Here is an 11,644-nt window from a genome sequence, read left to right as displayed (position 1 = left end):
TGTCGGAGGAGAAAGCCAGAGACGATCCCCCTCCCCAGGCACCCCCCACCCCCACCTCCTGCCATCCCCCAGCCCCCCAGCTGAGTTGCTGGCAACCTGCACTGTCAGACTTCTCACTCCCTCTGCGGGGAGGACAAGCTCAGTCCTGAGCCTGGTCCCTGGAGAGTAGCCCTGGTGGGTGGGAGAGAGGGTCCTGTGCCTTCTCCCCTCCCCCTCCTCTCTGCAGGTCCAGGTTCTCCCCTCCCCCTCCTCTCTGCAGTGTCAGCCCCTCCTCCCTGGCTGACCTGCCCCAGGACCTGGGCCTTGGCCCAGACAGCTGACTCATAAGTTCTCCCAGTTCTCTGGCAAACAATTCCACAGCCTCCCCTCTCTGGTCTTGGAAATGGAAACTCTTCTTCATGGAGCCAGTGAAGGAAACCAGCTGCACAGAGCTGGCGAGTCAAACTGGACTAGATGACTGGTGAGAAAGGGCTCAGTAAGGTCAGATGCCCTGCGAAGGCCCGTGGAGGCCAGTCAGCCCTTGGTGTCCTTGCAGCGTTCATTTTCATGCACACAGGTCTGACCACTATCTCTTCCCCTTTTGAGGAACTTTCCTTCCCCACTTTCATTTCATTCTGGTGGTGCTCCCAATTACTCTGCCTTACTCCTGCGTGCCCCAGTGTGGGTGTGTGACTGCAGGCAGGCCGGTTTGACATCCCTGTCCGCTGACGTTGTGGGTCCTGGCCAGCCTGCTGTGCTCAGTCCCTCCTGGACCTGGAAGAGTGGAGACACCTGATGGATGGTGGTCAACCAGCCATCCTGACCTGGCTGCAATGTGGCTCTGCATACATGAGTGATACAGCAAGATGGGGCTCGTAGCCAAGAAGAAATTGTGCCTGGAGCCTGGAGGTTGGATCTAGGTGAGGTGGTTTCCTGAAGGCCGGTTTTGAAACCATGTCAGGCTGGAGTTTCAGTATGACAAGGTTGAGAGCCTGAGGGGGAATTAGAAAACTGTTCAGAGAACACCTTGCAGCCTGACATCCTGTGGAATGTCCTGTGGGATGGAATTTCCTGGGTCTTTTGCAATAAACACAAACCACATAAATGAAGTGTCAGAACGCTCTTTTCTCCAAGCCTCAAATCCAGCTCTTGTGGGTGATGTCAGTCTGGCCACAGGGATTGTTGAAGGGGTGGTCGTGTGACCTAAGCTGGGCCAATCAGGGTCCTTTCCTGGGGGAAGGATGCTAGAGGAAGAAAGCCCTCTCTGCCTTGTGATTGCCATATGTGGATGATGAAAGCCGGGAGCCGTCTGTCTCCTCGTGGATGAAGGTCTCCTAAGGCAGGGGAGAAGGCGATCTCTTAAGAGAGAGACAGGGCATCGGTGGATCCATCCATCTAGAAACCAGGTGACATCATTTGAGTCTTGGCATTTATCCGTGTTCTCCAGTGATATGATTCTTTTTTTTTCCTGACGCTACTTTTAGTTTTGTTCTTTTCAGCCCAAAGAGTCCTGCCTAAGACGTCCCTTCAGGAGCCCCCGCATTCACACTCTGTCACAGCAGCTTACATCCTTGGTGACTCCTCGACCCTCCCCGCACACTCCTTGGGACATTGTACTTTGCCCACGTCCCCTCCCCCACATACACATACAATGGGGGATAATTAAGAGATTACTACTGTACTGATGTCCTCTTCTCCCACCTGGCTCTCTAAATGACTGTGAGGCAGGTGGGCCGGGCAGGTCAGGTGTACCCCTACCTTATAGGTGAGGAGACCGAGGCTCAGACACGTGAAGTTCTGTGCCCATGGCTCAGGGCTGGTGGCAGGGCTGAGACACACACTCGGGTATTCTGGTGCTGGACGGCATTGCAGAAGGGAGGGAGTTGAACTCAGACTTAGAAAAAGGCAGCTAACTTCTTTGAAACTTAGTTTCTTCAGCTGGAAAGTGGGGATAACATGACCCATCCCACAAAGCTGCCGTGAGATTGCAAAGAGAGCTTCCGGCTGAAAAGGGGTTTAGGCTGCAGCCCCTGACACCACCATGTTCTCATGGAATGATTCACGAAGGTCGCGAGAAAGACAAATCTCTACATTAGCCAGCCCCGCAGACACCAAATCCGTGGAAGTACGAGGACTGAGAAAATCTGGCAGCACTCTCTCTTCTGTCTTCTCTCGGGAGAGTTTCTTCCGCCTGTGAAAACGTGGGAAGACATTTGGTATCTGAGCCATGGTTCCCAAAATCCAGCATGCATCAGAGTCGCCTGAGGTGCTTGTTAATACACAGATGGCAGGACCATCTGAGTTTCTAACACAGCAGGTCGGCTGGGGCTGAGAATTTGTATTTCCAGCTGGTGCTGCTGTTCCGTGGACTGCACTTTGAGAACCACTGTCCTCAAGGGTCTGCTCTGCAAGGGCTCAGAGATGGGGTTGGAGGCCCTTTGTGTTCTTCCCTCCTCTGGCTTCACTGAGTGATATCCCTGAGCCCTCTCACTACTTAGGCTGCTGGACCAGAGTCATTGTGGCTTTAAGGATGTGGTTAGCGGAGAACCTGAAAAAACATAGGCGTCACATTTTTGGTGCTTGCATTTTAAAAAGCTGGGGTAGAGTAGCAAGATAATAAAGATTTGGATGTGTAGGTAATCCTTCCCTGAGACCCCTCCCCTGCTCCCCCCAAGGAGCCAGGGCAATGACAAAGTGGGGTGGAGGAGAAGAGAGAGATCACTGAGTCTACAGAACAAGCTCTGGACCTGAGATGGTGCCTCTTGGAGCTGATCAGGGCCAGCACCTCCTGGTTCAGTAGGAAGGTGACCCTGGGCCTGGAGACTTGGTTGAACCTCCCATCTCACCCTCCAATGACCCACATGGACGGTGGGGGCCTGGATACCTAGAAGAATGGTGGTGCTTAGAAAGGGTAGAGCATCCCCTCCCGCCACATCAGCAAGGAGGGAAGCTCCTGGTTACACAGGATTATCATCAACAGACGAGTCTCTTGCAGGGTTTACTTTATTTTATGCGTGTGTTTGCAATCCTATCTTTCTCTCTACCCATAGGAGGCAGCCAGAGACCTGAATTCCTTCCTGATCTTCCCAGTCTTTCAATATAAGAACCACAGGGCAGGAAGAAGGTGTAAAAGAGAAAAAGAGGAGACCGAAAGTGGTCTGTGACATTCTAACAATAATGGTAACCGCTAAGAGTGTCCAATAGAATTGCAGGTTGTCACTCATGGAAGGCGTGGGCCATCAACACAGGTGAGGTCAGTATGGCAAATCAACAGCAACAACAAATCCCAAACTTTCTCTAGAGCTGTAGCATTTGCCACATGGATTAGCTTTTTATATTATTAAATGTAATAATTCATATCAATGCTTGAATATCTTCATTGCACACAGATAAATTAGAGGGTGAAATCATTCACGTTACAAAAAAATTATTGGGTTATATAAAAGGGTTACAACAATTCTACTTCACTTTGCTGTACGGTAGAAATAAATACAACATTGTAAAACAACTATACTCCAATAAAAAAAATTAAAAAAAAAAAGGGTTACAACATCTTAACACTCTTAACAGAGGGAAAAATTAAAAACACAGTTATTCCAAGCACTGTGGATTAAGTATCAAGCACAAATTAAGATGACGCAAATCTGAAATTGTAATCATAAAGAAGTTTTTTCCCTTGTTCTTCCTTTCTTTCTACTTGATTTTGAACAAGAAGATAAAATGTCAGGTACCTTGCAACCTGATATTCTCAGGTATCAGTCACTGTGCTAATCCATTTATAAGCATCATATTTACTCCTTGCAAAGTATTATTACTCCATTTTCACACATGAGGAAACAGCTTTAGGAAGATTAATAAACATGCCCAAGATCACAGAGCTTGTTGGATGGCAACTGGAGTGCGACCCCAGGTGGGCCAGTTTTCGCACCTGGACATTTAATCTCAGCACCGTCCTGTGTGGTTATGGTTGTTCCTGAGAAAGAGGGCAGGATAAATAGAGCAGAAGTAATTATTTACAACACAAAGAAAGAAAACCTTCCTGAGATGAAAAAGATACAAGAATGTGTAGGAGGAGGGCTTACTGCAATCCATGTAAAATTTATAAAGACAGAGATGCCTAGACACGCTCTGGAAGAAGTATTGGATTATAAGGGGGAAAAAGGTTATCTAGGAAGGAACAACTCAAGTATCTGGTATTTCTTAGAATTTACTCATAAGGATCACAAGTGAACAAAATCTTCAGTTTTGTGGGGAAAAAAAAGTTTGTGACTCAGAATTTTATAACTAAGTTGTTGGCTATCTGTAAAGACACCAGAAAAATATTCTCAGATATGCCAAGGTCCATAAAATGTTCTAATTATATTCTCTTCTGGAAGTAAATATACTGATTATATTTTCTTCTTGCAGTAAATTACTGGAAGTACTACCCCTCATCGAAAGATGAAACAAAATTAAGGACTCGAGCACGGTGACTTAGAATTCTTGATAATAAACCAATAAAGCCACTTAAATTATAGTCAGTCCAAATTACCAAAACATAATAATAAAATATATTATTAATTTACTATTATACTAAACTTTAAAAGTAAGTTTTAAAAATAACTCTTTCAGGGACTTCCCTGGTGGTCCAGTGGTAAAGAATCCGCCTTCCAATGCAGGGGACCCAGGTTCGATCACTGGTCGGAGCTAAGATCCTACATGCCACTACTACTGAGCCCGAGCACCTCAATGAGAGAGCCTGCGTGCTGCAAACTACAGAGCCCGCTCACTCTGGAGCCCGCGCACCACAACTAGGGAGAGAAAACCTATACGCTGCAACTAGAGAGAAGCCCACGCCACAATGAAAGATCCCGCATGCCTCAACTAAGACCGAACGCAGCCAAAAAAATAAAGAAAATTAAAAAAAAAACCCAAAACTGTTTCAAGAAAAAATGCAATGTAAACACAATAATTTATTGGCAACAATGGGAATTTAAATTGCAAATCATTGACCGTAAGTAGGAAGTGGGTTTGGAAAGAGTAAAATTGTATTCATTTCTTTATTTCATATGAGGAAAATGAAAGGATATAACTTTATTCTTGACTTTCAAGATTAGAATAATATTTGTAAAAAGTTTTTTGAAAATCTTTAAAGTACCCACAGGAAAAATGAAGAGTGAAGTACATGTTTTGCAAGTAACTGGAGAAGATATGTTGAAATAAACATAATCCTTATAACAAAAGTAGAAAACAAAGGAAAGAGCAAGGAGGTATAAAAAAGGAAAGCATTAAGAAAGCAGAAACAAGGAAAGCGTGTTAATTATGCCCTGTTAACTTATATACTGTTGCACATTAAGCAATACAAAATTACATGTACAGTGTGATTCCAGTTTTGCATAACAATGATATTACTCTAGTATATGTAACAGCATCTCACATATTACTTTCTGTAGAGCACTATTTTTTGTGAGATGTTAATAATTGTTCTAGAAAAAGGCTGTGGTAAAATAAGATGGGGAAAGACTAAGTGAAACCTTATCAGACAGGATTTATTTTTGCGAGTCTTCTCAGAGCCTTGCTGGATATGGGAAGTGGGTATTTTTTCATTTTGGCTGCCCAGTTCCTGGATTCCCATCCTATATGTGGGGAATATCTCATCTTGTGAGGCAGACTCCATCTCCCATTGCAGAAGCTGAAAATTCTAGTTATGTACTTTATTCCTCTCTTTCTTGGCAGCTGCACCAACCAGAGAGATGCACCTGCCTGGAAGTTTGGATCTGGGCTGGTTTCCCCAAGAAGCAGAGGTGGTGGAGAATCTTTCCTGACAGTGGGCAGCAGCTTTGCCAGTGCCCATGCTGGCCAGTGCCCAGGGTGACCACATAGGGTCCCTGCCAGACTGCTGTGCTTCTGTCTGCGTATCTTTTTTTTTTTTTGCCGTACACGGGCCTCTCACTGCCGTGGCCTCTCCCCTTGCGGAGCACAGGCTCCGGACGCGCAGACTCAGCGGCCATGGCTCACGGGCCCAGCCGCTCCGCGGCATGTGGGACCTCCCGGACCAGGGCACGAACTCGCGTCCGCTGCATCGGCAGGCGGACTCCCAAGCACTGCGCCACCAGGGAAGCCCAGTTTGCGTATCTTTTGTTTATTCTTGCCCATTTTCTAAGCCCTCATTCTCTAGTCTTCTTGGTGAATCTGTCAAATATCTAATGTCATTCAACTAAGATCTTTTCCTATTCAAATCAGTTTGAGGCAGCTCCTGTTGCTTGCATTTCTGAATACTGACTGATACATTATGTTAATGTGTTACTATAAATTTCTAAGAGGGAAAAATTTTCCAAAGTTTCTTTTCTTTTCAGAAAACTTAATCTCCTGTGAAATTAATATGCTGTGGAACATACACTGGAAACTTAAGGCCAGAAAAAAAATCTGGAAGAAAATATAGCAAATGACTCATAATGGATATTTGGCTCCAAATAATGGGTTGAGGATTTGTGTTTGTGTCTCCCTTCAGAGATCCCATTAAAAAGGGGATAGGGGCTTCCCTGGTGGCGCAGTGGTTGAGAGTCCGCCTGCCGATGCAGGGGACACGGGTTCGTGCCCCGGTCCGGGAAGATCCCACATGCCGCAGGGCGGCTGGGCCTGTGAGCCATGGCCCCTGAGCCTGCGCGTCCGGAGCCTGTGCTCCGCAACGGGAAAGGCCACAGCAGTGAGAGGCCCGCGTACCGCAAAAAAAAAAAAAAAAAAAAAAAAAGGGGATAGAAGCTCATAGCAGCAAAGGTGATATGAGATGGATCAGACAGTGAGTAAGAGATTCAAACATTTATAGAAGATGAAAAATTGAAGGAGGTGTCTCAGTAGATGAAACAGAGTGAGGAAGACTCAGACAGAATATGACGTCCGGAAAAGAATGGAGTGAAGGCGCGAACTGATGTACATTTCGGAGTCCCAGAGAGACTTCAGGATGAGTTGGCTGTGGAGGATGGGAATGAGAAGGGGGCCTAGCGTTGTTAGGGTTGGCTGCAAGTCTGTCTGCCTGTGGACCAGCCAGGGCAGCCACACCCCTCTCCCCTCTTCCCGTATCTGCTTGCAGAGCAATAGCTGCCTGGACCCAGCTCTCCCCTAAAGAAAATGAACAAACTCTCTGGAACTTCTTTGCTGGCATCCCAGAATAAAGCCTTCCTGCTTCTGGCATAAGTGGTGGGTTGCCTGTCAGTTCACTCAAGTGCAGCTTGCCGTGCCACATAAACGGTACTGCTAAGTGCCTTCCTATGCAGGAGACAAACCAGTTGGGGAAATAGATAAATGTTCATAATAGTGAGGAAAGCCTGCATCAGCTATAAGCTACTTGGAATAAGTAATTCACTCTTTCATTCCTAAGAATATAAAATCGCCAAATTGTGAAGAATGCTGGCAGCACGAAAGAGAAAGGATAAAATATCAAGCAGAATAACCAGTGGCGCTAGAAGAAGATGCAGAAAAAATACAGGAGCCAGAAGAAAACCGCATCCTCGAAGAGATTCACAAAGTGGATTTCCAGAAAAATGACTTTAGTGGAAAAATTTCATGTAATAGAAGCTAGACGACAGTAGTGTTATAATGTAATAAGCATAGGTTCCTTTTCTTAACAAGCGGAAAAAAAAAAAAAACCCTACCAAAAACAAATCCAAAGCAGAGACTTGAGATAAAATAGAAAACAATAAGAAAGTCATGGTCCAGAAACAAAGCATCCTAAAATGTCGCATGATTTTGAGCAATGTACAGGGTGAAAGAAAAGACGTTGTGACTTTGGTGATATGTCTGTCCTGTAAGAAACCGGGAGTGTGACGCTGGACCATTAGATAAAGCAGAGTCATCTTAGCAACTTCTGACTATGGAGTAAATAATCATGTTGCCATAACAATGTAAGCCCTGTGTTTGGTTTCAGTTATTTATACTAAACCTATAAACAAAGACTGAAGATTTAATTATGATCCAGAATGGAATGTGAATGTTTTGCACAACAATGTAAAAGACAGAAGGTGGGAGGAGAAGGGAGGGGGCGGTTCGAGGTACTAGCTGAAAGGAAACAAAGGGAGCCTTCAGTTTCTTAAAGGCAAGTTAGGGACTTCCTTGGCAGTGCAGTGGTTGACTCAGTGCTTCCACTGCAGGGGCACGGGTTAGGTCCCTAGATGGGGAACTAAGATCCCACATGCTGTGCGTTGCTGCGGAAAAAACAAAACAAAACAAAACAAAACAAAACAAAACAAAACCAGGCAAGTTAATCTTTATTGTTCATTGTAGGCATTCAGTAGATAATGTCTAAAGTCAGTGCCTGGAGTAATAGAAGCATAAACCACACTATTAAAATGATGGTGGTAAACAGAATGAGCACAGAATAAGTGAAAGAGAAACGGTTAAAATGATTGCATTTGAGGGGAGGAGCTGCTGGAGGGGCAGGGAATGTTCATTTTTTTTTTATTATTATAAGCTTTTCTGAACGATTTAACTTTTAAAAAGCTAGGCGCATGCATTAATTGGATGAATATATAAAAAAGGAGGAAGCATTAGAAAATAAAAAAGTAAAACTCACTTGTAACATGAATGGTTCTTATTTTCTATTTTATGTGCTTTTGTATAATCCAAGTTTTCTGTAATGAGGATGGATTATTTTTTATAATTAATAAAAGAGAAAAGACAGGAAAAATAAAGAATGACTGCTTGAATCTCAGACTTCGAACTCTGGGAGGGCAAGGATCCTGCTTGTTTTGATTGTTTCTCCAGAGCCCAGGGCAGCCTGGCCCCCAGCAGGTGCTAAGTGAATTGAATGCAGGAAGACAGACCTGGGAGAGGAGGCATTTGGGAGAGAAGGGAGGCAGTGATGCGTCTCAACTCTGATCTGCGTTGGCTGGAGACTTAGGCCTTTCCCTACTGGCCTCTCAGAACCTACCCATCCCACACCACTTTGAGGTCTCTGGATCCTCCGAGCTGGATTTGGAATGTTGGCTCTTACCCTCTAAGACCCCCAGTATCTGTGTCTGCCATAGCCTGTGTGGCTGGTCCATGATGTTGTCTGGGGAGCCCAGAAGGATACAGGAGGAGGTGATGGAAGGCAGATAGGGGTGAAGCACCGGCTATGGGGGCAATAAAGGCCCTGGGCCCTGAGGAAAGGTGAGCTCATTGCTTGCTCTCATGGGAGGCGGGTGGGAGAGCCACACCAGCGGTCAGGTAGGAGCTTACGTGTTCTGCACTATAATAATGAGATTAATCTCTGAGAAAAAAAATCCACACACCTTGGGAGTGGATCTTCTTTGTCTCAGCAAAGCTCAGAGCAGGGGTGACCCCAGCCTGTCCTCACCAGCTGGGAGTTCACCTGCCATGTTCACCCTGGCTTGTAGCTAGAGGCCTGGCCTGCTGCCACTCTGTTCCTTATCTTGTCCTCAGCTGCCTGAGGAAGCCAGGAGAAGGAGGGGTTATGCCGTAACCATAGAGTGACCCCCAGGAACCTCCCAGTTTAAGGGAGTGAGGCCCAAGTCCTGTTCTGAGGGGGAGACAGACCCTGCCCACTGGAGTTGCTGGTCTAATGGTAAGGATAGGGCTTCTCTCTGTGTGGGTCAGAACAGGCCCATCAATCCCTCCCTTGCCCCTCCAGTCTGATGCCCAGAAGGTCAGGATGTATCCTTGCGTCCTGGGAGGAGTAGCTGTGGGGTGGGGTATATGTGAGGGCTGGGGACATCCGCCCTCTCAATTCAGAGAAGCAGGCAGGACAACGGGAGCTGGCTGCAGAACTGTCCAGGGCCATTACCAAGATTGGCCAGGAGGGGGCAGCAGTGTTACTTTAGTAAGAGGGAGGGAGGGGCTGGGGCGGAGGGAAAAAGGGAAGCTGTTTCCTATTTAGGGGGCTCTCAGCAAGAGGGTGGGGAGTGGTTTGCTGGGAGCTGGTAGGCGCAGAGGTTAGGGGAGCTAGGAAGGGCCCATCCTACTTCACATCTTGGCTTTGGGAGGGGAGGTTTGCATGTTCTTCTGGGCTGCGCATGGAAGGGCTCTGATCACCAGAAGTTCACAGCCTCTGTTTTATCTGATTCTGGGTGAGGGAGGTTGACTTTTTCTCCGCCTCCACCCACTTCTAGTAACACCTAGTTCTGACGAAAAATACCCTCTTCTAGCATATTCTGAGTTTTCTCTAATGTCAGGAAAGGCTGTTGGCTTTTCTTTCTTAATAAGACCCTACTCTGAGACTCTCCCTTCGAAATATTTTGCAAAGTCATTTACTTTCACAGGCACTTTGTATGTCTTTCATTTGTTGTGTTTTGTTTTGGGTGGAAACTGAGGAAAAGGTTGAATTTCACATTAACTCATGATATAGGACAGATATTTCAGAAAACAGGCTCCAGAGCAGAGAAGAGCATGAGAATGCAAAGTCTCCTGTAACTTGTAGGCATCTTGGGGAGGGCTTTTGGACATACATGGCGGGTATGGAGTCAGGGCAGGGGTGGTGGTAGCAATGGACAGGGAGACCCCTGTTGACATTCAGGCAACAAATGCAACTTAGATGTTTTATTTTATTTATTTCTTTTTTTAAAAATGCACAACTTTCCTTTTTTTTTTTTAAAAATTTTATTTTTTGGCCATGCTGCATGGCATGTGGGACCTTAATTCCCCGACCAGGGATCGAACCCACGCCCCCTGCAGTGGAAGAGTAGAGTCTTAACCACTGGACGGCCAGGGAAGTCCCAGATATTTTAATTTACAGATTCTGGTTGAGATGAATATATAAAGGCCTAAAATATTTTGGACGTAGGTGCTGGAAAAATTTGAAATGATCAGAGTTGGTATTTGTGGTGTTTCGGATGACATTGTAAGACCTGTGAACAGCAAACACCAGAAGCTGCCCCTCTTTGTTGATATGGGATGTGCTCTTTGGACAATGGCATGTTGGGCCTGTGTTGGGATGGTTCTGGAGAACATGTTGTTCACATGTGAACCTGTCCTTCTTGGAGTCAGAACTGAGGGAGGTACAGCCTGCTCCCACCGGGCTGGAGAATTTACAAGCCAGGGTGGCCTTTATATTCCCTGTCCTCTGGGGTCAGGACTTAGGCAGTAGGGTCTTGGCTCTTGCCATAGGCAGTGATGTTCATGGCAGTTAAATGATGATGCCTGTGAAATTACAGGCTGAATGATGTGCTGGAGGAAGTACAATATCAAGCCTTTGAAGGAAGAGGTCAGCGGGGTTGCTGTAGTTGGCGAGGCTTCACGGAGCAAGTGGGACTTGATCTGACCTTCGCAAGTGGAGGCCCATGGGTGGGTGAGAGAAGGAGGGCATTTTTGGCGGGGGGTGCAGCCTGAAGGATGGTGTGGGGTGGAACTGTGAGACCCGTCCTACCAGAGCAGAGCCGTGGACTGTGGAAGGCCTCGAGTGCACGGGTAGGAGGGCTTGGAACTGATACGGCGAGAAACAGTGATCTAGTAAGAAGGAGGAAGGTCACATTTAGATGAGAGTAGAAATATCTTTATATTACTTAGAAGATAGCAGAAATAACACACCAAGCTGCATCAGTGGCAAAAGCCAAACTGGATAACTAGGGCATCATTTCTCTCTTCCTTATCACTCTCGACCTCCCTTTGGGACCTGATGATCTGGTGCCAGGCTCAGGTTTCCATGTATTTGCTCAACCTCTTCTTCCCTTAGTGATATAAACAGGAGGCAGGA

At 46.2% G+C, this 11,644-nt stretch overlaps 1 long non-coding RNA gene across 8 annotated transcripts; it reads left to right on the top strand.

Moving 5' to 3' along the window:
• The first annotated feature begins 1,138 nt into the window (after nt 1–1,138).
• LOC137219383 (uncharacterized) lies at nt 1,139–6,459 on the top strand. Of its 8 annotated transcripts, XR_010941104.1 has the most exons (6): nt 1,139–1,385; nt 1,479–1,553; nt 3,030–3,227; nt 4,387–4,495; nt 4,591–4,972; nt 6,315–6,459. It is a non-coding gene; the product is annotated as an uncharacterized lncRNA (long non-coding RNA). The 8 variants fall into 8 exon arrangements; XR_010941102.1 differs by lacking the exon at nt 6,315–6,459 and having other exon boundaries at nt 1,147–1,385; nt 4,591–6,298; XR_010941105.1 differs by lacking the exon at nt 6,315–6,459 and having other exon boundaries at nt 1,147–1,385; nt 3,030–3,232; nt 4,591–6,298.
• The last annotated feature ends 5,185 nt before the right edge of the window (nt 6,460–11,644 follow it).

The sequence above is a fragment of the Pseudorca crassidens genome, chromosome 2 (genome assembly GCF_039906515.1).
Source record: "Pseudorca crassidens isolate mPseCra1 chromosome 2, mPseCra1.hap1, whole genome shotgun sequence".
NCBI classification, from domain to species: Eukaryota; Metazoa; Chordata; class Mammalia; order Artiodactyla; family Delphinidae; genus Pseudorca; species Pseudorca crassidens.
The sequence above is the reverse complement of the archived record's forward strand: the minus strand, read 5'-3'. Positions and strand labels throughout refer to the sequence as shown.